At 40.7% G+C, this 23,664-nt stretch overlaps 1 long non-coding RNA gene across 1 annotated transcript in view; it reads right to left on the reverse strand.

The window, feature by feature from the left end:
* The window catches only part of LOC120879545, a 513,363-nt gene that overhangs the window by 376,984 nt on the left and 112,715 nt on the right, over window positions 1-23,664 (reverse strand). The window lies entirely within an intron of this gene.

A 23,664-nucleotide genomic window follows, 5' to 3' on the forward strand; every position in this document is an offset into this window, starting at 1 on the left:
AATCTCTCCAGAGCTTCAGCCAGCACAGGCATTTGTCTGAGGGTATGAATCAGACAAGCTTCACAGGCGGTTCACCAAAGAATTCCCATTTCACCTGCTATTGTTTCAATCAACTCTATAACAGACAGATAAAAGAGGCTCAGGTGCCATTGCCAGTCTCATACAACTGTGTGTATGCTCAACCATTCTTGGCAGTCTTCTCTAGAAACTGCCTCAGCTTCTTGGATGACCCAGAAGTAAAGATAAGAAACTCCATTTGTGGTAGTAGAGAAAAGGGCCTTTGCTTGAAGCCAAAGGGCCACAATCAACAACAGCATAGTCTCTAAGATCTGTCTGGCTCAGCTTCTGTGGTGGAGATCACGAACTGCCTTCCAAATATTCACTTTCTCCTTCTTCCTTAGTAACAGAACTCCAGCAATAGCTAGGCATATCGCTGCTTAACCAAACAGTCTAAATTTCCCAGCCTCTCTCTCAAGTAAGTAAGGTCATGTGACTAAATTCTGACCAATGAAATATAAGAGGAAGTACTGTATGGGCTTCTGGGAAGGTTCCCCCGCCCTTCCTGCTAGCTGGAATGCAGAGGTAATATCTAGAATTCCAGCAGCTATCTGGAGTTGACTTTGAGAATGGAAGCGATGTGTTTAGAAAATGGATAACAGAAACAGAAGGAAACTGGGCTCATGATGACCTTCTAGAATTGCCATGCCATCCCCAGTCTGTCTACTTCCAGACTTTTTTTAACACAAGAGATCAAACTTTTGTGCATTTACACCACTTTTTGAAAGGACTCTGCATTATTCATAGCTGAATGTCATTCTTAAGCAGCATGGTATCCCCATTTCCCTCGGCCATCTTTGCTCCATCCAATTCTTTGATCCTTTTTAAACACCTGTTCTCTTGTGAACTAAATTCTCCTATATACTCAAAGTTTTTCTGTCACTCTTCCACCCTAATCAATACTTGCCATTTTCCTGATGATAAAACTTCTCTTCCCAGGCAAAGACTTTTTCTTTTGCCTGTCTTTTCAGCTTAGCAAGGTCCACAGTTACTTAACAAATGGTGTTCCTCTCCTCTCTCTGGAGACAAACTGAAATGTACACTGAAATGTACACTCCCTCAGGTATGAAAATTATGCTGTTGACCCATCATCCCTAAAGCATCTTGAGAAAGTATTTTTTGCCGCCTTTCAGCCTCTCTCTTTCTCTTTTCAAAGATGGGCAGCATGAACAGGCAGGGCAATAGAGCAAATGCTGAGGCCATAAAAGAGAGTAAAGCTAAACGGCTCACCTGCCAACAGAACTCACTGCTTTGACCTCTGATTAACATTATGCCTTACCCCATAGAAATAAGCAGCCTTAGACATCTGCTAGAATATTGGTATTTTCAATCTCTAGTTTGAATGACAGGACCCTGGAGGCAAACATTTCCTGTGGAGATTCTGTACTTTTGCCTGCTCTTGCTTTTCTAGCTCAAACAACTTGATTTTGTTGGGCTTCAAAGTACAGTTCAAGGGACATATTTTATAAGTCAAGTTAATGGCCCTGGGGATAATACCGGTGTGACTCATCAATGACAGGAAAAATATGAGGTATGTGTAAACATTCTGCAGCAGGTTTGAAAAGACCCAATTATAATTATGTCTGGGACTGTTTCTAGTGGTTCTTCCATAATTTTACATGAAATAACATAATGGCTAGTGAATTAACTCTGGAAATTTTTAGAGATAAGAGATGGTCCAATAGGATACTGGCCATGGTAAATTTCAAGAGAACAGAATCTCCCCAGCTATTTTAGTTGACAGATAATTAAGTGACTTATAACATCACTGAGAAAAGCAGAAGAAATATATCTCAGCTGAGACTTCAGCAATAATTCCCAAGCCACACTACAGAGCTGGGCCATCAGAAGAACAACTGCCTCTTCTGTGATTAGCTGCCTACCCCCTTGGGATGTTGCTGGTTCCATAACCACAGCACCACACCACAATTAGGAAGCTAACATTAACAGGAAGGCATGAATTCCGGAGGATCCAGGAGCCACCTGACCAGGAAGTTGCTGGCTCAGCTGCTGCTGCTGTCTGCATCCACCTCATACACTACCTACTATGCCCTTCACCAGCACAACTGATACACCACACTCTGCCTCTTCACACTCATGCAGCTAGCGACTGGGCCCTGGGACTTGTGCCAATGCTGACAGCAAAGCAAAACATCTCCATGGCCACTCACCACCTTATATCCAAGAAATTCTGAGAAATTGCTTTGTAACTTTCTACCTTCTGCCAGTTGAAAGGATACACTAATAAGGGCTTGGAAAAGATGCTGAGAGACTCCACCATTTCTACCATAGAATAAATTTACTCTTAATGTAGCATATTACTAAGTATATATCAAATACCTGATTCACACACAACACTATACATAGCCCAGGCAGTCAACAGCATTTTCTGGGAAAGTCTGGCCATGGTGTTGGATTTTTAGCAACTTCAATTTTCATCAACATAGTATCTAAACTATCTCATTTTTTATACCACCATTTACCACACTGTAGATAAACAGTCACTGCATGAATGCTTATGAATGAGAAAGATCATGGGAAGTGTTCTGCAAAGTGCTATAAAAAGATACACACTTTCCTAAGAATCTTAACATCTAATAAGAGAATATAGGACAGACACCCATGAATGAGGTGACTGATACATAAAAAACGTTCCAAACCAATCCTAAAATTTAGTTATAATTGCTTTTGATGTAAATAGTCTACAAGGAAAATGGGGTAAAGTAGGTTTGCCTGAATCAGCACCCCCACTTGACTGTTTAAGAAACACTATTTAGTAGCATTCACCACTTTTCTTCCAAAAGAGCAAACCCAGAAGTACTGCAAAGGGAACAGAAATTCATGCCGGGTTCAAAGTGTATCACAGAAAACACCAAGGCACTCGATTAAATACTGTGAATTGGTTTTTAGACCATTGCTAAGATGTTTTTAAAAGAATGGTCTGAGACATTCATTTCTTTCTGTTGGGCACTGAAATAAATTTTCCTGGTACTAAATCCATCCTCTTATAATCACTGGGGAAAACAACAGTTTGACCACTGATAAGGCTGCCCATTGGGCAGAATCCACTTTCCTGTGTAACCATTTTTGCAATAAATCATGCAGAAAAGGCAGTGTCAGTGATAAGGGCTGTACACTTGATTGCTGTTCCCATGGCCAACTCTTATTAACACAGAATCCAATTAGGGAAATGCCATAAGATATAATAAGCATAATTCATATATTTCCTGGAAGCAATTGCTATGTTATTATTTATTTCTGGTTTTATTTTTACCACAACTGAAGAACACACAGGCAACAAATTACAATGCTATAACTGTAGTTTGAAAATACTGTAAAAAAATTAAAATAAGCCCAAGGGACTATAGTCAGGAGACAAATCTAAGGAAGGCTCCTGGGCTTCCCTGCACCTGTCAGATGTATCTCATTTGCACATTAGACTCTATGGTATTTGTGGGCAAATCCTTACGCTACCAGCAAGAATGTCTGGCTGCACAGCTGGACTAGCTGGACGGTGATCATCAATCCCCCCAGAGCCTCCTGGCAGAGGGCCATGTGCACCTAGAAGCCAAAAGAGCATTAGTGCAGTACCCAGACTCCTCGGAATTCATGTTGGCTCCTCAGCAGCTGGAACCAGTGCAGAGACCGTGAATTATCCCAGACCAAGAGACACCTTCTACTCCACTACTTCCCCTTCCATTTATCCCTACCTCTAGCCTGATTCTCAACTCAGAGGAATTCAAAAACAAAGTCTGTCTTCCTATCTCATTTCCCCAACTTGTCAGTACTGAGAGGCCTCAGGAGGGTTTCTGGAAATGTCCTCCAAAAGTGGAGAAACCCCCGGGGTGCCATAATTAACTTATCAGCAGACCTGAGAGCCACATGTCTCAAAGATCTAGAGTTGCCCTATTATCAATCCCCAAGAACTTGACCATTGCATTCCCATTAATATTAACAGTGTTCTTACCAACAAGACAGAGGAATTACTGGGTTCTCTCTGGCTCTGCTTCTTGAACAGGCCAAGTAATTACCATAAATATTTTGTTATCAAGATAAACATTTAGCCTTAACCTAGCAAAGATTATCGGTGCTTTTCTTCACTTGCTATTTTCCTTATACCTTATATATTTAAATGGACTGCCTTTAGCTGCAGTTTTTGTTTTTATATATTTTATAAATTTTGAGAAACCCAAATAGTGATATTATATTTGTGCATTCTTGAATAATATCTTTCCTAAACATTTCTGGATATTCCAATATCTATCTATGACCAGAAAAATCCTCTTGAAGCCATTTGCAATGGCCTCTATCTTCTTCTAACTTCTACCTTCCTTTTGAGAAATTTCTAGTTTTCTATCTTCCCCCCAACCCCTGCCTGTTTTGATCTCTGCCACCTGGGAAGCTAATCTTTAATCTCCCATCACTTACTATAGGAATATTGTTGAAGAGAAGAATGAATATTGATAAGTGACAGTTATAAATGATGTTGACATTGTTGATAGCTCATGCTAAATTTATTTGATTTTGCATTTACTAGACATGCTTGATTAGAAGTATACATTACCAGGGACTCCATGGCTTGAAAAGATGAGAAACAAGGAAACTGGTATGTTGGTGTCTGATTCCAGCCACGCTAATGGTACCTCCGTGAGCTCTATTACATACTATTCAATTAACTTGAAGCTATAGAACTGACCACTCTCGTCCATCAACACAGCTACAAGCGCCCATGTCAGAAATCCACCGGTCATGTTGTTATAGGTCAAGAGGAAAAGTGAGTTTGATAAACAAATTACAGCAATTAGAGGTAGAAATAAGGGAAAGAAAAGAATTTTAGTCCCAGTGGAAAACAGGCAGAAAGGGCAAGAACGGGGCAACAGAGACAGGTGTGCTTAGTCAATACAAGAAAAAAAGTATTGAAATCAGAGTCAGGGAACTGTCCCATGGGTTAGATAAGATCTCAAGAATTCACTTCCCACAGGGCCTGCTCCACAGACTACAGTTTATATTGGTAAGGCTCTTCCCACATACCTCTGCTATTAAATATTTTTTTAAACTTCATTATATTGATGAATGCAGAATCAAGCTGTGCAGTGAATTCATTTTTAAACTGCCTGTCTTATTTTTCTGAGTTGTCTTTGTTTAAAAAAAAAATCCCTGTTGCTCTCTAAACACCTATAATGAATAATCCATGCCACAATTTCTTTTCATATTCACTAATCTTTATATATTCAGCTTTCTATTAGCTGCAATTTCAATTCATTAAAAAATGATATCATCCTGGGACTAAAGCTTGATTCTTATTTTTTATGCCAAAGCAATTGCATTTCAGAGTAAAATCTTATGTGCTTTTCACTTGGAATTTTTACCAGATTCCTGTCTTTTGACTATTACCACTTCTCAGTAGAATTGAAATGAGAAGAGAACATTTAAAAAACTTAAACAGTGGGAATTGAGAGCTTTGAATACTCAGCTGTGTGAAGTAGGATGCATGGTGAATATAGAAATAGTTTTTAGATCTCCTGGGTAAAAACATCAGTAGTGATAGTAATGGTATAAGTAATAATAACACTATGTATTTTTCAACTTGTGTTCCTGATCCAGCCTTGTGTACTGAGCTGAGGTGCCAATCATATACATTTCCCATCTCCATTTCCTGACCCTATCATTATCAATAACAGTAGTATGCCAAGTGATAACTATGTATTAGCTTATCTAATCCTCACAATAACCCTATAAATCCATATTTTTATTACTTTCTACAATTTTTAAGGCAAAAAAACTAGGGCACTGAGGCTTTAGTAATTTCTTGACTAGTAGGTAGAACAAGGGATCTGAACCCAGGCAGTCTGCCAATGGAGCCTACATACTTTAACACTCTGGTATATTGTGATGGTCCTTTGTCTGCTTCCCAGTGACTGATGTGGACATAAGTGGGAGGATTCAGGAATGACTGGTTCTCTACCCATGGAGAAGATGGATTATACACACAGGTAGAAGAGGCTTCCACACTGCTGAATCCCAGAGAATAGTAGACATAATTAAGCAAAACATATATTCCTGGCTGGCTTGTTTTCCTCACCCTTTTGCCTTTTGCTTGTCTAGTTGTCTTTTTGATCACCACATTTGGCTTTTGATTCTGTTAGCCTGGGTAACTGGCAGAGGCAATGATAAATGATTGTGTTTTGGCTAACCATGTCAGATACCTTATGGTATACTATACTGAGCCAAGAAAATATCTTATGCTGATAGGGTTCCTTGGTGGCACCAAGCGTTGCTGCTGGCACAGTGCATCCAACAGACATTTTACATAATAGCCATCCATCCCCTCCAACCCACATCACCATGATGACTACAGACCTGCCATTCCAGGGCCTGAAACTTCCAGACCATCTTCAAATTTACCCAAGCAAAATGCCAAAGCCCCTTGGTAGCTAAACGTAGAGTTAGTTTTGCACATTATTTAGTATACTGTTTCATTCAAGTTCAGTATGATAATATTACATGAAAGAACTGTCTATATCTTTGTCCTGAATATAAGTAAACAACAAATGGATAAAGTCAAATCATGCAAACAAAATGTATATAATGGTATCATATATGATGTTCAGGTCATCTCCCCACTACAGAAGAGTAAACAGAAATAGGCTTTTATTCTCTTTCTATTGGGAATCTTGGGTCTGTCTTCAGTCATTCAATCAATCAAAAGACATCAACTGGGTGCTCGCTATGTGAGGAGTGCAAGATGACGAAGATAAGACAGCCACCTTTGTCTTTAGGTGGATTCTATGCGAAGTATTAATATAAGGACATATGCGATCTTCAATTAAGGAGATCCGAATTATAAAAGGTTTGTAAGGAAAAACACTTTCCTATACTAAGATTTTGGAGAACACAGCTTCAACAGAATATTATACTAAAAACTTGTTGGAAAAAATGAGTTCCTAAAGGTAGGTCTTATAAGAAAGTAGTAGCTGATTCCTGCCCCCCCAAAGATTCGGCTAAAACAAAAGGCTGGAAGTGCCTGTTTCTATTCCATTCTTTGAAGTGATTTAGTCGAGAAGTTGTGTCCAACTTATGACCCCATGGCTGTAGCCTGCCAGGCTCCTCTGTCCATGGGATTCTCCAGGCAAGAATACTGGAGTGGGTAGCCATTTCCTTCTCCAGGTGAATCCTACTGATCCAGGGATCAAAGTCGAGTCTCCTTCATTGCACGTGGATTCTTTACTGCTGAGCCACCAGGGAAGCCCTATTTCATTCTTGGGGCAATAAAACAGAAAACTACCTGTTCCCTAGGGGCCTTTTGGTGTGGACAACTCTTTTAGTATATGGCAAATGGCTTCTAAACACATCTAATAAAGTCTCTGCTGGCCTTTATAAAAAGCCAGCTTACATTTCCCAAAGCCAGTCCTAGGCTCATATCTATATGTCAACATTACAGAATCACCCTTATCTAGCCATCTGAACACAAATGCATGCACACACATACGCATGCACACACGTACACAGGCGCACACGTACACAGGTGCACATGTACACACGCGCACATTACTTCTCCCGTGTTTCTAGTCACACTATGTTCTTACCAAACAAGATATGCTTCTTCCACATATTCAACCTCTGCACTTCTGTAAACACCTTTTGTTAACTGGAAGGGCAGTGGGTAAATGGAATGTCCCTGTAGGGGCAAAAGTGCACGTGGCTTATCACTAGAGGAAGGTCTCCTCCAGCAGTAGTTTCTGTCTGTGACTTGGGAGCTGGAGGGAGAACAGTATCCAAGGAACAGGTGTGACTGATACATGAAAACAGGCAATGCAGACTTGGTTTTTGAAGCCACATACCAACAACGTACTCTTATTCCTTTTTGTCTCAGACAAAGCAGTAAAACAATCATCAAAAGCCCCAAATTCAGATTTATTGTGGATAGACACCTCACCTGGTCAGCGTTATTTGACATCGTTAATCTGAGGAAACCACAGAGAGAATGTTCACACTCAGCTGAAATGTAGCTGCTTTTTGGAAATCCAACCAGTCCATTCTGAAGGAGATCAGTCCTGGGTGTTCTTTGGAAGGGATGATGCTGAAGCTGAAACTCCAGTACTTTGGCCACCTCACGTGAAAAGTTGACTCATCTGAAAAGACTCTGATGCTGGGAGGGATTGGGGGCAGGAGGAGAAGGGGACGACAGAGGATGAGATGGCATCACCGACTCGATGGATGTGAGTTTGAGTGAACTCCGGGAGTTGGTGATGGACAGGGAGGCCCGGCATGCTGTGATTCATGGGGTCACAAAGAGTCGGACACGACTGAGCGACTGAACTGAACTGAACTGAAGGGAGGGTCCACAACCTTTCAAGAAGTAATCCACAACCTTCGCACAGAAGATCTGCCTGTCAACATGCAATGGCTCAAAACAAACTTGTCACCAAGTACACAGCTGCTATGTACTAAGAGGAAAATATGCGGGGAATTGTGATCAGAACAGAATTCCATGGCTGGAGGAGGACACAGTTAAGGGACCAACCTCAGTGACCAAAGGCCAGAGAGTAAAAGGTACACTTAAACTTGTGTTAATCACTCAGTCGTGTCTGACTCTTTACAACCCTGTGGACTGTAGCCCACCAGGTTCCTCTGTCCATGGAATTCTCTAGGCAAGAATACTGGAGTACGTAGCCATTCCCTTCTCCAGGGGCTCTCTTCCTGACCCGGTGATTGAACCTGGGTCTCCTGCATTGCAGGCAGATTCTTTACTATCTGAGCCATCAGCAAAGCCTACATTTAAGTTTAATGGTACATAAACCCTTACATTCTAAGTGCCTCCCTCTGTATCTAACACTGTACGTGGTGCTACAGGAGTCATCGCACAGGGACAGTGCTGAGCCATCAAGTCTTCTCCCAGGAGCTACTGCACACGCAGTTGGCATTTGTGCTCTTATTATCATCAGGAATGAATCCTATTTCAGCATTCCAATTCAATGGGCCACAATTGGAGAATGAATGGAGAATTTCGGGAGGCAGTCCTGACCCCATGACTAATAGTGAAGTGAGCACTATTTAATTGAATTACCAGTTGAATAAAAATTACTTTAGGAAATGAACTATAAAATCCAGGTCAAGTTGTAACATCATTATTAACGTCACTACTGGAAGTGCTAGGAACCTTGAAAACATGATCTTGAACGCTCACCAGAATTCTACAAAGTAGGTAAGCCTCACAAGAACCTTCCCGACCTGCACTGAACTGTATCCATTTCTAGGGTTAGCTGAGTGAGCGATAATAGAGTGAGTGATAATTCAGAAAAGCCATCCAATGTAGTGTGTAGCATAGTGTAGGTGCTCCAAGCACATAGTAGGTGCTCCATAAGTGTTGGCTAAATTTAAGAATTAATGCATTGATCACAGATTGATAATCAGTTACCTGATACGTCTGTGAAAATTAATCAGTCACATAAAATACATTAAGGGGGGAAATCATGATTGGACTACAAGGATATCAAATGAGTCAATCCTAAAGGAAATCAGTCCTGAATAATCACTGGAAGGACTGATGCTGAAGCTGAAACTCCAGTACTTTGGCCACCTGATGGAAGAGCTGACTCATTAGGAAAGACTCTGATGCTGGGAAAGATTGAAGGTGGGAGGAGAAGGGGACGACAGAGGTTGGAAGGCGGGAGGAGAAGGGGGACAGATGGTTGGATGGCATCACCGACTCAATGGACTTGAGTTTGAGCAAGCTCCAGAAGATCGTGTAGGACATGGAAGCCTGGCGCGCTGCAGTCCATGGGGTCATAAAGAGTCAGACACGACTGAGCAACTGAACAACAACAACATGAGTACATGAATCAATGCTAATTTTGATCAAGAGGCTAACGATAACCACTCTCAAACACCCAAATGTGCTTTAAGCTATAGATAGTCAAATAGTCTCCTTTTTTTTGCTTCTGCATTTTCTCTGTTTAAGTCTAGATCCTGGCACCTGTGAGCCAGGATTCCTAAACACTTCTGGTTTGGCACTGCCCCATTCAAATCAAATTTTGCTCAAATAAACTCTTTAAAAAAATTTAAGTAGTGATTCTGAATAAGAAAATGAGACATTCTTTGATAACCAGCCTACCCTTTCTGTTCGAATAAATCAGTCTGTGCCAAAACCAAGGAGACAAATAATAAATGAATGTCTTTTATTTTGTTCATGACTATACTTTGTGTCCCTCTTGTGGTTAGGTGGAGCCAGGCACAGTGACTTCTATTCAGTGAGTTTTTGAGTTGAGATGCCTCATGCTGGTTCTGCACAAAAGCACTTAATCCCTTAGAGTAGACTGGTTCTGCACAAAAGCACTTGACCCCTCTGAGCATGGCAGTGGGCAACATCTGAGATGCTGGCTACTCCAGAAACCTGTATCCCTGAGTGAGGATGATCAGCAGAGTGCCTGCTCAACCCACAATGGACACACAGTGTGAACAAGAAATGAATCTTTGTTCTTTAACCTCTGACACTGTTGTGGTAGCACATCTTATTCCAGACCAATTGATAAAGGGAATATAATTCCAGGATGCTAGTTTCCACAAAACAACAATGAGCCATGATCACATCAAAGCTCAAACTCACAGTTTCTGAATTTTGCTCACCTCCATCCCAGACCATCTTCTAATCTTCCCTTGTTATTACCCTTACTCTAATCAGTTTATTAATTTCACAAGAATTTTAAAAATTCTGCTCTCTGCAACAGACTGTGATCAGTGCTGGGAATAAAAGGGAGAGAAGGCAATTTATGTCCCAAAGAAAAGCAATACATGTTCTAAATGAGATTACATTTAGAGCTCAGCTCGACAGATGTGAAATAGACCAAAAAATTGTCCTGAGCCTCTCCTTCCTTGTGTTTGATCTGCTCCTATGGACTGGTGTCAGAAATCTCTTAACCACAGAAACCCTTTTTGCTTTCTTTTCTTTCAGGCCTTGACAAGATGACTGGTGGGTCAGATGAGTCATTGTTTGGCAATCTAAGAATTGTCAGTTGTACTTTCATCTTTCATATTTTTCTGTCAAGAGGCAGCATTTAACAGAACTGTATGTTTTCTGCCACATAGTGACAACAAGGATGGTGACTGACGAGAGTTAAATCTCTATGGACTATTCATGTTAGTTAAAATTTCATCAGCATCTTGGAACATCTCCTGTCCAACATGTCTCAGGGGAAAGATAAGAAATATTATTTTACTTCTGTTTGATTTTAAAAGATTAAGTCTGTTGCCCTTGGTCCCTGATCACCATTCATAAACAAATACATGGATCATCATAGAGTCTCAGGATAGCCGGAGGATGATTCCTTTTAAAAATCTGACACTAGCTATGGGCTTTATCTCTGGTTGCTTATCATCTTAAGTGTATGCTTTCCCCTTCTACTATCAGAAAAGCATTTATCAGCCATGCAGACAGGCTCAAAGCAAACTTGAAGCCCACTATGTTTATTTTTTGCCCTGAAAAAAATCTCATCAGCCTTCTATTCTTGTCAGAATTATGAAGATAAAGCTTTGATGTGCATGATTTGAAAAAATGACATTCACTGTAAGGTAATATTAGGGTCTGACTTTAAAGTATTATACATTTACTTCTTTATTGTATTAAGGCAATGCTAGTGATTAACTGCTCAAATCATGTAGCTAATTTCACCATTCCCATATTTTCCCATTTCCTTACTGTCCTCTGTCCTTGTTCTTCTCCAATCCTGACAAATAATAAAATTATATTCCAGTCAAGAGTGAAATAGTCACAGGTATAGCCACTGAATGGGAACAAACTAGTTCATCTAATAAATATCTTTGAGTCCTGACTTCATAATAGATGCTATTATAGATTCTGAAAATAGAGCAATAAAGTACAGCAGAGGAGGCCATACTCTCATGAGGCTCACATGTCAATGGAGAGACAATAATCAATAATATCAGTTCAAATAAATGCTGTGAAGAAAATGAAATAGAGTTATAGGATAGAGTGATGGTAGAATTGGGCTTACCAAAGAAAACTTCTCCAGGAAGGTCAAGTTTGAGTCATAGTCCAAGTGAAAAGAAGCCAAAGAGTTGAGGAAAGAGACATCTAGAAAGAAGGACCAGGAGGTTCAACAAGGAGCTTGGAGTGAGAAAGAGCTTAGCCCATTCAAAGAAGAGAAAGAAGACCTTACTAGATGGAGACAAGGGAGAAAGAGAAGGCAGAGGCCAGCTCAAGATGAGCCACAGAGTTCAAGGTAAAATCCAGAGTTCACTGGATTTTGTTTCAAATCCAGTGAAAAGTTATTGGAAGATTTTAATAGAAGAGTGACATTAAACGTAGATATGCAAATATCAGTCCAACCATTTGACAAAATCAGTCAGACCTTTCAACTTTCAAACACGATGCTAGATCTTCCAATTCTACAAAGAAAGCATGGGGATATCCCCCAAGTCCAGGTGGAAAACTCCTGAGTTCCCACTTTTCATTAGTGCTCCAAAGCTTACACTTGTCAGCAACCAACAGACTCAGGAGGAATATACACCTGCCTTTTCAGAAAGGCCACCCTACTGGGATGTCCTATTGAGCTACTTCCTAAATTCTTACTCTACCAATGTGATGTGTTACTCAAGCCAGGATCAATCTGAAGACAAACATCAGCTGCTGTGTGGAGGATGGTCAGGCGGGGAAAACCGGAAGCTAGGGGCACAGGGATCTTACCAACTCTGGTCCAGCATTACATGGGCCTGTGTGAAACTTCCTTAGAAGGCACCAGAAAAATAATCAGCTTGCTGTAAAATATTAAATTTAATTTGTATTAAAATACATAATAAAATATAAAGCATTAAATATATTATTAAATATTACTGAATTTTATAACATGTTTCATTCTGATCCTAATAGTCTTTCATAAAACCTTAAAAGATTTTCTGCCATGGATCAAGTGAAATGTCACTTTTCTTCTTAGGGAAAAAGATGAAATTTATGAGCCATGCATATATCAGTTCTGTGAGATGCCATCTTGATTAAAATTTGCCTAAATTTGCTTTCAACTTGGCAGAGCTCCATGGGTGCTTAGACATTAAAACAGCTGGCATTTCTGTCAAGAAGTTTTGTATTTCTTTTTAAAAATGCAGATTAAATTGAGTTACTTTAAAATCCCCACTCTTGAAACCAATATACACAGATCAGGTCTATTTCCAAAACTCAGGAAAGTTTTATTCCCATCCCTCTCTTTTTACTGCCAATCCTAACCTCCTTTGTAAGCCCATAGAGGACCTCATTGAAAAGTCTTGAGAGACTTGCTTTAATCAGGAAGCAGTAGGCTAATAATTATTTCTTTTAATAGCCACCAAGAATGCCTGCTTCCTATGTGGCACAGTGGTAAAGAATCTACCTGCCAATGCAGGAGACATGGGTTTTATCCCTCGGTCGGGAAGATCCCCTAAAGTAGGAAACAGCAACACACTCCAGCATCCTTGCCTGGGAAATCCCACGGACAGAGGAGTTTGGCAGGCCACATACAGTCCGTGGGGTCACACAGTCAGACATGACCAAGCACAATCATGAAAAACGCCTATCCTCCAAAATGTAGAGGGATGATTAGATGATAGCTCTACTTCAAAATTCACTAAAAGTAGAGAAGTTTCCCCTTCAACTACAAGATGATACTGGACACCCTTCTAAGGACACACATACATCCCTTAGAGGCAGAGGTCACAAACTGACAACCAAACACCTAATGTGACCAACTTATTCTCCCCATGTTAACGTGTAGCAACAAGTCTCACAATGTTAGCATAGTATTTTTAAACATTTGAACTGGCCATCAATATTTAAAACTCAGGAGATTTTATGACTTTATTTTTAGCTCATTTGAAAAAAAAAAAAGTCAAAAGATCTGAAGCTTCTACAGGTACACACACTTGCTTTTCTGTAAGATAACAATCCCCAGATGGTGAGTAATGGACACTCTCCATGGGTGGAGAAATATTTGATTTGCTAAGACTCTACCATGTCCTATTTATGTTGTAATCCCTCCCTGAACCATTCACTTACAACGCCTGTCTGACCAGTGCAAACCCTCTTTGGTAATGAAGAGACAGATTGGATGGATATATGGATGGATGGGTGAGTGGACAGAATGCAATTAAGCCCCAAATTATGCCGCTTGCTGAACAGTAAATTTTTATAGCAAGCACTGTTTTGTACCAAATACACCAAGGTTCCAAGACTTCCCCAAAATTAGAATTTTGAATTCCTCAGGCTAACTAAACTGAATAATAGACTTAAATAGTTGAGACTAAGACTCTGACTACTTCTGGAACTCTAGACCAGACCATTTCTGCCTGCTCTTCAAAACAGAAGACCTTGGGGTGATCATGGCCATTTGCTAGCCCACATGGCACCTTTGTGGAAAAAGTTTCCCTGCATCAATGGCTTGGCAAGCAGAGTATGACTTCCTTTTCACTGCACTCAACACCCACACCAGCCCAATTGTATGGTGATTAATCTGCACAGATATAGGCAGCACCACAGCCCTGGAAGTGAACTTTACACAAACCACAAATGAAATCAACATGCAAATGAAATTCAACCAGAGAGCTGCATCTGACAAGTCAAGAGATTAAAGGGACATGAAGATCTGTGTGTGCTTTCACTGGTAAACTGGATTTTTAATCTCTCAGATGAAACAGATCTTAAAACTTTTGAAAAAAGGGAAATAAGTGAACACTACCCCAGGCCAAGAGAGGTAAAGATCAAACCACTCTGCCTAATCTCCGAGATCATTCTGTCCTGATGAACAGGTCTCCCACATGGGTAGATACACATAGTCTATTCAGAAAACCAGTTTTTATTTATTGGGGTAAAGATAATTTACAAGAATTTTTTCATTTTACTATTTTTTGAAGTATAGTCAAATTTACAATGTTGCAGGTGTACAGCATAGTGAGCCAGTTATTAATCACACACATATATATGTATAATAGATTCTTTCCCACTATGGTTATTATAAGATATAGTTCCCTGTGCTATACAGTACGTTCTTGCTTTTATCTATTTTATATATAGTAGTGTGTTTATGTTAATCCCAAATTCCTAATTTACCTCCCCCTCTTTCCCCTTTGGTACCATAGATTTGTTTTCTATGTCTTATGAGTCTATTTCTGTCTTGTAAATAAGTTTATTTGTATCATTTTTTTCAGATTCCACAAATAAATAATACCAGATGATATCTTTTTTTTTCTCACTTGCTTCACTTAGTATGATAATCTCTAGGTGCTCCATGTTGTTTCAAATGTCATTTCACTCCTTTTTGTGGCTAATATTCCATGTGTGTGTCTATGTATATATATAGATACACATATACACCATATCATCTTTATCAATTCATCTGTTGATGAACATTTAAGGTTGCTTCTATGTCTTGGCTATTGTACATAGTGCTAAACATTTGAGAGCATGTATCTTTTCAAATTAGAGTCTTTGCCTTCTCCAGATATATGGCCAGGAGTAGGATTGGTAGCTCTAGTTTTAGTTTTTTAAGGAAGCTCCATATTGTTGTTCTTAGTGGCTGCACCAATTTGCATTCCCACCAGCAGTGCATGAGGGTTCCCTTTTCTCTACATCCTCTCCAGCATTTATTGTTTGTAGACTTTTTGATGATGGCCATTCTGCCTGGTATGAGGTGGTATTTCTTTACAGTCTTGATTTGCATTTCTCTAATAATTAGCAATTTTGGCCATCTTATGTCTTCTTTGGAGAAATGCCTATTTAGGTCTTCTGCTCATTTTGGGCTTTTACAAGAATTTTGTGTCAATAAGAAGTCTATATTAAATGAAAACTTTGAAAATGCAATTTCTTTTTTTTTTTTTTCATCTTAAGTAGCCCAGCAAGGTAATTTTTTCCTACTCCTTAATGGAACATGAATTTCAACAAGTTGTGCCAGTCTTACTTCCCTGCAATTTCCCCTGTCCTAACTCACTGTTCAATTTTGTGTTTCTCATGCCTGCTGAGACCTTGAGCTTTCAGTGGGAGTCCTGACGGCCTTGCTCATCAAGTTTGTCAGTACAGTCTTCTGTGCTTTTTGAATCTGAAGAATAAGCACTTAACACAGAAAGGATATTTTCCCAGTCCAGTGGAAGTAACAAATGTCAAGTATCCCATCGACTCTCCTAGAGGAATCATCAGGGCGAAGCCTCCAGCCCCAAGATGACCTCATGCTTCCACTTGACCTGACATAGCTGCCCTGACCTAAAAGGAGGTTAAGAAAAACCCTGCCCTCTCCAGAGAAAATACTTTTGAATAATGTATGTCATCACTGAATGTTCTTTTTCAGATCTTATAGATAGTGGAAATGAAAGAAGCATTATGGAGAAAGAAATTCATTTTGCATCTCTGAAATATCTTTGATCTTCTCCCGTTCCCTGGTTTTACCCAAGGACAAAATATTTGCAAACATTTCAAAATGTAGTCATGCAATTTTCCCTTTCATAAAATAACAACAATAATAATAAAGTTGTCTTCATCTAACATAAAAGTGCTATACCCTTCTCCTAAAGAGAGCTGATATTGTTTCAATTTACAGGGACAAAGATGCGACTTCCTGTTCCTTCAAATGCGACAATGTTGGAAAGGCGTTGCGGTTGTCCAGCGTTCTCACTGTAGCCCCTAGGACACAGTACATGAGACGGTTGAATAGTAAGGTTCTGGGCATTGCCATCTTGAGATGTACTTGGAGGAGTCTCACAGGGAACATCATGACCTATGTTGGCTGCTGGGGGGCGGGTGGCAGGACATCTTGGGGGGTCCCTTTTTTCCTTTTCTCAAAATCTCACTTTAATATATAAAATAGGAATTCCCACAGCTACCTACTGGTACTCGGGAGGAGGCATCCTTCCCCTGCTCTGTCATTCCTCCCTTTTCCATTATGGGTAGAGAAAAGGATTATCTGCTTGTTGGGCCCCCCTCTTCCTCAATCTCTCTTTCTCTCTCCTTCCCTCGCTCCCTCCTTCTCAAAATTTGGACTGCTCCATCCCACCCTCTCCATCACCCTCTGTCTTCTTCCTCTCTCCTCCTCCTCTTTTCATGCTTCTTTCTTCCTCCTTCTCAGTTCAGTTCAGTCACTCAGTCGTGTCCAACTCTTTGAGACCCCATGAATCGCAGCACGCCAGGCCTCCCTGTCCATCACCAACTCCTGGAGTTCACTCAGACTCATATCCATCGAGTCAGTGATGCCATCCAGCCATCTCATCCTCGGTCGTCCCCTTCTCCTCCTGCCCCCAATCCCTCCCAGCATCAGAGTCTTTTCCAATGAGTCAACTCTTCACATGAGGTGGCCAAAGTACTGGAGTTTCAGCTTTAGCATCATTCCTTCCAAAGAAATCCCAGGGTTGATCTCCTTCAGAATGGACTGGTTGGATCTCCTTGCAGTCCAAGGGACTCTCAAGAGTCTTCTCCAACACCACAATTCAAAAGCATCAATTCTTTGGTGCTCAGCCTTCTTCACAGTCCAACTCTCACATCCATACATGACCACAGGAAAAACCATAGCCTTGACCAGACGGACCTTAGTCAGCAAAGTAATCTCTGCTTTTGAATGTGCTATCCAGGTTGGTCATAACTTTTCTTCCGAGGAGTAAGCGTCTTTTAATTTCATAGCTGCAGTCACCATCTGCAGTGATTTTGGAGCCCAGAAAAATAAGGTCTGACACTGTTTCTACTGTTTCCCCATCTATTTCCCATGAAGTGATGGGACCGGATGCCATGATCTTCGTTTTCTGAATGTTGAGCTTTAAGCCAACTTTTTCACTCTCCATTTTCACTTTCATCAAGAGGCTTTTTAGCTCCTCTTCACTTTCTGCCATAAGGGTGGTGTCATCTGCATATCTGAGGTTATTGATATTTCTCCCGGCAAACTTGATTCCAGCTTGTGCTTCTTCCAGTCCAGCGTTTCTCATGATGTACTCTGCATAGAAGTTAAATAAGCAGGGTGACGATATACAGCCTTGACGGACTCCTTTTCCTAGTTAGAACCAGTCTGTTGTTCCATGTCCAGTTCTAACTGTTGCTTCCTGACCTGCATACAGATTTCTCAAGAGACAGGTCAGGTGGTCTGGTATTCCCATCTCTCTCAGAATTTTCCACAGTTTATTGTGATCCACACAGTCAAAGGCTATGGCATAGTCAATAAAGCAGAAATAGGTGTTTTTCTGGAACTCTCTTGCTTTTTCCATGATCCAGTGGATGTTGGCAATTTGATCCCTTCTCCAACCAGAGATCTATTTGATCTCTAGTTCCTCTGCCTTTTCTAAAACCAGCTTGAACATCAGGAAGTTCATGGTTCATGTATAGCTAAAGCCTGGCTTGGAGAATTTTGAGCATTACTTTACTAGCATGTGAGATGTCTGTAACTCTCCTCCCCTCTACTTTTCACCCTTCCTTTCACCATGAACTACCATCCTGAAATCACAGATGTTCTTCTGTTCTCCGTATTTAAATCCACAGGGGCAGAACTAGCTGCTTGGTGACAGAGAAAGTAAGTCCACTGGGAGGAAAAATGGTGGGAAGCCCATTGGGCCAAGCTCCATAAGATGTGCCAGTATTAAAGAAGAGATTCTTTATGATATTTAAATGAGCTCTTCAAAGCTCTCAAACTTTTTGGCCAACTCAATAGAAGTAAGTAAATAAATGGGTATTAACAAGTTAGACCAAAGGGAAATTATACACAATGAAATTTCCTCTCCTATTTATATAGCTGTCCAGGTGATTTTGAAGAATCATAAAATGAAGGACAGTGATCATCAGATTCTCAAATGACAACTGTGAACTAAAACAGTCCAGTGTATTACTTATGGAGGATGTTTTCTTGTTTTTTTTAAATTTGGTTTGGTTTGGTACTTTTGGCCATGACACAATGGCACGTGAGGTTTTAATTTCCTGACCAGTGATCAAATCTTCACTTCCTGCAGTGAAAGCAAAGTCTTAAACACTGGACCACCATAGAAGTCCCTGGAGAATGTTCTAATATAGATTTTATGTTTATAGTCATTGTGACTTACATCCTGACTTTTTAATGATAATTGTACATACGATGATGCATTAAATCCCTTTGCACATACACTGCTATTCCTCGTGGTTCAGTTGGTAAGAATCTGCCCGCAGTGCAGAAGACCCGTATTCGATACTTGGGTCAGGAAGATCCCCTGGAGAAGGGCGTGGTAACCCACTCCAGTATTCCATGGACAGAGGAGCCTGGTGGGCTACAGTCCATGGGATTGCAAAAAGTCTGACAAGACTATGTGACTAACACTTTCACTTCACTTTTTACTTCCACTTTATAACAGTATAATTTTAATTCAGTGTAATTTATAACAAATTACATAAATAAATGTAAATAAGCCAAAAACTTAATAAATAACATAAATAAGCCAAAAACTTAAAAAAAAAATCATTCCCTGACTTCTATGTCTTTATTTCTCTATCGGTCTAGGACAGATAGAAAGGATGGAGTGTAATTAAGCCCTCAGATTCCTAGTAAATCCCACTGCTGAGAATAGAGTGCACAGACAGAAGAGTGAGTCAGCTGATTCAAGGACCAAGGAGGAAGAAAGTGAGACCTGCATGGGAGCCCATCGCAGTGAAGCTGGGCCCAGTGAGAAGGAGCCAACACACGGCATGCCACACTGACTTCCTAACCTCAACATTGAAAAAAAAATCCTATGTTTAACAAGGCTGAGAATTGTCTGCTCAAAGTCATGAGACCTTGAAAAACGAAAGTCAAGAAAATAAGGAGGAAAAATCAGGTCAGACATGAATAGAGGCCATTCTGTTGGTGATATTGTTACAGGCTTTTGCCAGGATTTCAACTGGGAGGAATTAGGAGGTAACATCCAAAACCTGTCATGTAGTATTTGTACATATCCAGTATTGTATCACTGGAGAGAACTGAGTTAATATCTGTGAGTCGCCCACCAAGAGTGGGTGGGCCAGGTAAGCAGCATCCCTAACAGAACAGAGACTTCACAAGGCTTCTTCCTGCCAGGAGGGCTCTGGGTAGGGCAACCGTACACCCCCGTTTACGCGAGACAGTGCTGCGTCACATCTGTTGTTCAGCATAATGATTAATAGCACATCTTTTTATTCTCAAAAGATCTCAGTTTTCATGATCAATTAAAGGTCCCTTTGTTGTTGCTGTTTAGTCGCTAAGTCACGTCCAACTCTTCTGCAACCCCATAGACTGTAGCCTGCCAGGATCCTCTTTCATGGGATTTCCCATGCAAGAATACTGGAGTGGGTTGCCATTTCCTTCTCCAAGGAATCTTCCCAACCCAGGAACTGAACCCATGTCTCCTGCATTGGCAGGCAGGTTCTTTACCACTGAGACAGGAGGGAAGGTCCCTTTAGGTATGTGCTATGTAATGGATTATTTGTATTCCATCACAGGTGTCCAGGGCTTCCCTGACAGCTCAGTTGGTAAAGAATCCGCCTGCAATGAGGGACACCTGGGTTCGATCCCTGGGTTGCGAGGATCTCCTGAAGAAGGGAAAGGCTATGCACTCCAGTATTCAGACCTGGAGAATTCATGGACTGGATAGTCCATGGGGTTGCAAAGAGTCAGACATGACTGAGTGGCTTTCACTTCACTTCACAGGTGTCCTAATATATGTCACAGATTGCATTCAACAGAACCTCTGGAGCTAAGGAAGAAAATGTAAGTGAAACTTATTCAGAAATTATCTTCATCAAGCATTAGAGATAAAATGTAAGGAAAATAGAATACAAATCAACCCCAAAAAGTAAGAAGCAATATAAGGAAAGAAAATGCAACACTGCCCTTAATTTCCTCATCCTCTCCCTTAGAGTTGGTTACCCATGATAACTGGAAAGCAATCTTAGAAATAAATATAATCCATTAAGAAAAATTTTTAAACCTTTGATTCAAGAGACAAATGGTCTATTTTAACCAAAATACATAAGTAGCAAATAGATATTACTAAGATAAAGATCTTAAACCTAGTTTTCTGAGGAAAAGAAAAAAGGTACTTTCAGCATATACATAAGAAAGAATTGTCTCCCTTTTAAAGCCACATGGGGAACTTAACTGTTATATTTCTCTTGCTAGGAGACCACAGACCAGAAAAAGCCAGGTTCAAGCTCACAACTAGAGCAAAAGCTTTTACATCACCTATAATTTGCTTAACATGGTAATGCAGCTATCAGTTTCCCTATACAGAGGTCTAGTGCCTAGTTAACAAGCAAAAATGAGAGAAGGTCAGAATATGAGCAGTCAGGGTCTCCACTATATCCACTTTGAATTAAACTACTGACTCCTCCCCATGTTGCACTATGAAAATGGCCTGACTCATGAAACAGGACAGGACGTTGTCACAGATGATACAATATTCTATCTTCAATCCCGTAACAGCTACACAGCAGATTCATCATATCAAGATGCTCTCTACATCCATTACCTAGAAAGGTAGTAATTCTTCCTCTTCCATCACAGCCATCTTGTCCCTAATTTCTCCCAGTCCCCCACATCCAATATAACTGAGGATACATTCAATAATTCGATCTTTTCTGATGTATGCACTTGTCAACAATTTCAGTACTGCCCTGTCATGATTCCAGCCATCCAGGCCATATGTACCTCTTTTTTTTTCTGTATTGAAATAAAATATAAGCACAGAGAAGGACAATGGATTTTCACAAAATTTTTAAAATTAGAACACTGCAGCCTCCTAGAAGCCCCCTCTTATGTTGCATCTCAGTTATCTTTTCCCCTTAAAGTTAATCAGGATCCTGAATTCTGAGGCCAAAGGTCTGTTTCTAACCTGCATATGAACAAAATCATACAGCATACATGCTTTGGGCTGGCTTCTTTTCTCAACACTGTGTTTTTGAGATTTATCCATATTGTGTGTGACTGTCTCTATTCCTCTTTATTGCTGTATGGTAAGTTATGTTTTGACTATACCACAAATTAGTGAGCTGTTTTCATTTTTTGCTATTACAAATAATATTACTATGAGCATTCTCGCACATGTCTTTTGGTGGTCTAATGTACAGATTTTTCCTAGATATGCACCTAGGAATTGAAATCTTAGACTCTAGGTTATTATATATGCTCTTTCACAGATACTGAAAAGCTTCCCAAAGTGAATCTTCCAGTTTATACTCCTACCAGCAGAGTTTCTATTCCCTCTCATTCTTAGTGGTGCATGCTAAGTCATTTCAGTTGTGTCTGACTCTTTGCAATCCTGTGGGCTGTAGCCCACCAGGCTCCTCTGTCCATGGGATTCTCCAGGCAAGAATACCGGAGTGGGGAGCCATGCCCTCCTCTAGGGGATCTTCCCCACTCAGGGATCGAACCCGCATCTCTTACGTCTTCTGCATTGGCAGGCGGGTTCTTTACCACCAGAGCCACCTGGGAAGCTGTCCGTCATTTCCATTTTAGCCAGTCTGATGGATGTAGTGGTATAGCATCAGTGTGGCACTGTGGATTTAATGTACATTTCCTAGAGACTGATGAGGTTGAACTACCCAGATTTCCTTGTTTGTTTGTTTGTTTGTTTTTGGCTGTGCTGGGTCTCCATTGCTATGCAGGCTCTTCTCTAGTTGCAGTGAACAGGGGCTACTCTCTGGCTGCAGTGCATGAGCTTACTGCTGTGACTTCCCTTGTTGCAGAGCACGGGCTCTGGGCTCGCAGGCTTCGGTTGCAGTACATGGGCTCAATCACTGCAGCTCCCAGGCTCTGGAACACAGGCCCGGTAGCTGTGATGGATGGGCTTAGTTAACCCTAGGCATGTGGGATCTTTCTGGATCAGGAATTGAACCCATGTCTCCTGCACGAGTGGACTCTTTACCCCTGAGCCACCAGGGAAGCCCCCACGCAGATTTCTTAACATTTGAGCTTTTACTTAGCCAATGGTCAGTCTCAGTCACTCAACTCCTCCCTGGTTAAACTTATGAAGGATGCTGCTGTAAGAACCTAGCGGGTGTACACACATTGCTTGTTGGTCTTTGTCACTGTCCGCCAAACATTCCCACATCAAGACTCAATCACCTACGTATGTCACTCTGGAGGCCAGCCTCTTCTCTCCCGAAGTAATCCAGTCAGACACATGCTTCATTACAAACCTACCTGTAAGCTCCCCACATAATCTTACTTCCTAGTAAAGGGGAGTTCCTACTGTGTGCGCATCTATTATTCCCTTACAGTTCTTACCAGTTCAGCCTTCTCTTCAGCTTCACAGGAAACACTGGTTTTCCTTTTCTCCAAAACCCTGAATCCCTGGAAAAACGTGTTGAGTTCTCTTTGCCACTTACTATCTATATGGCCAAGAACAAGTTATTTGACCTCTTTTGGACTCAGGTTTCCTACGTGGAAGTGAGAGCATTGCTTACCTCACAAAATTGTTATGAGAATTAAAGGATTATGTGCTTTAAATCCCTTCTTCAATGTCTAGTAGGTATTTTGCACTTGGTAAATATTATTTTTTCCATCACTCCTTTTATCTCTCCACCATTATTAACCTCCTCCTTTTACTTTATTAAGAAGGAGAAGGAAAAAAAAACCCTGGCTTCTGCAATCAAGCCTGATGCTGATTCTTGACCAGCAC

The sequence above is a fragment of the Oryx dammah genome, unplaced genomic scaffold (assembly GCF_014754425.2).
Source record: "Oryx dammah isolate SB20612 unplaced genomic scaffold, SCBI_Odam_1.1 HiC_scaffold_20, whole genome shotgun sequence".
In the NCBI taxonomy this organism is placed as follows: domain Eukaryota; kingdom Metazoa; phylum Chordata; class Mammalia; order Artiodactyla; family Bovidae; genus Oryx; species Oryx dammah.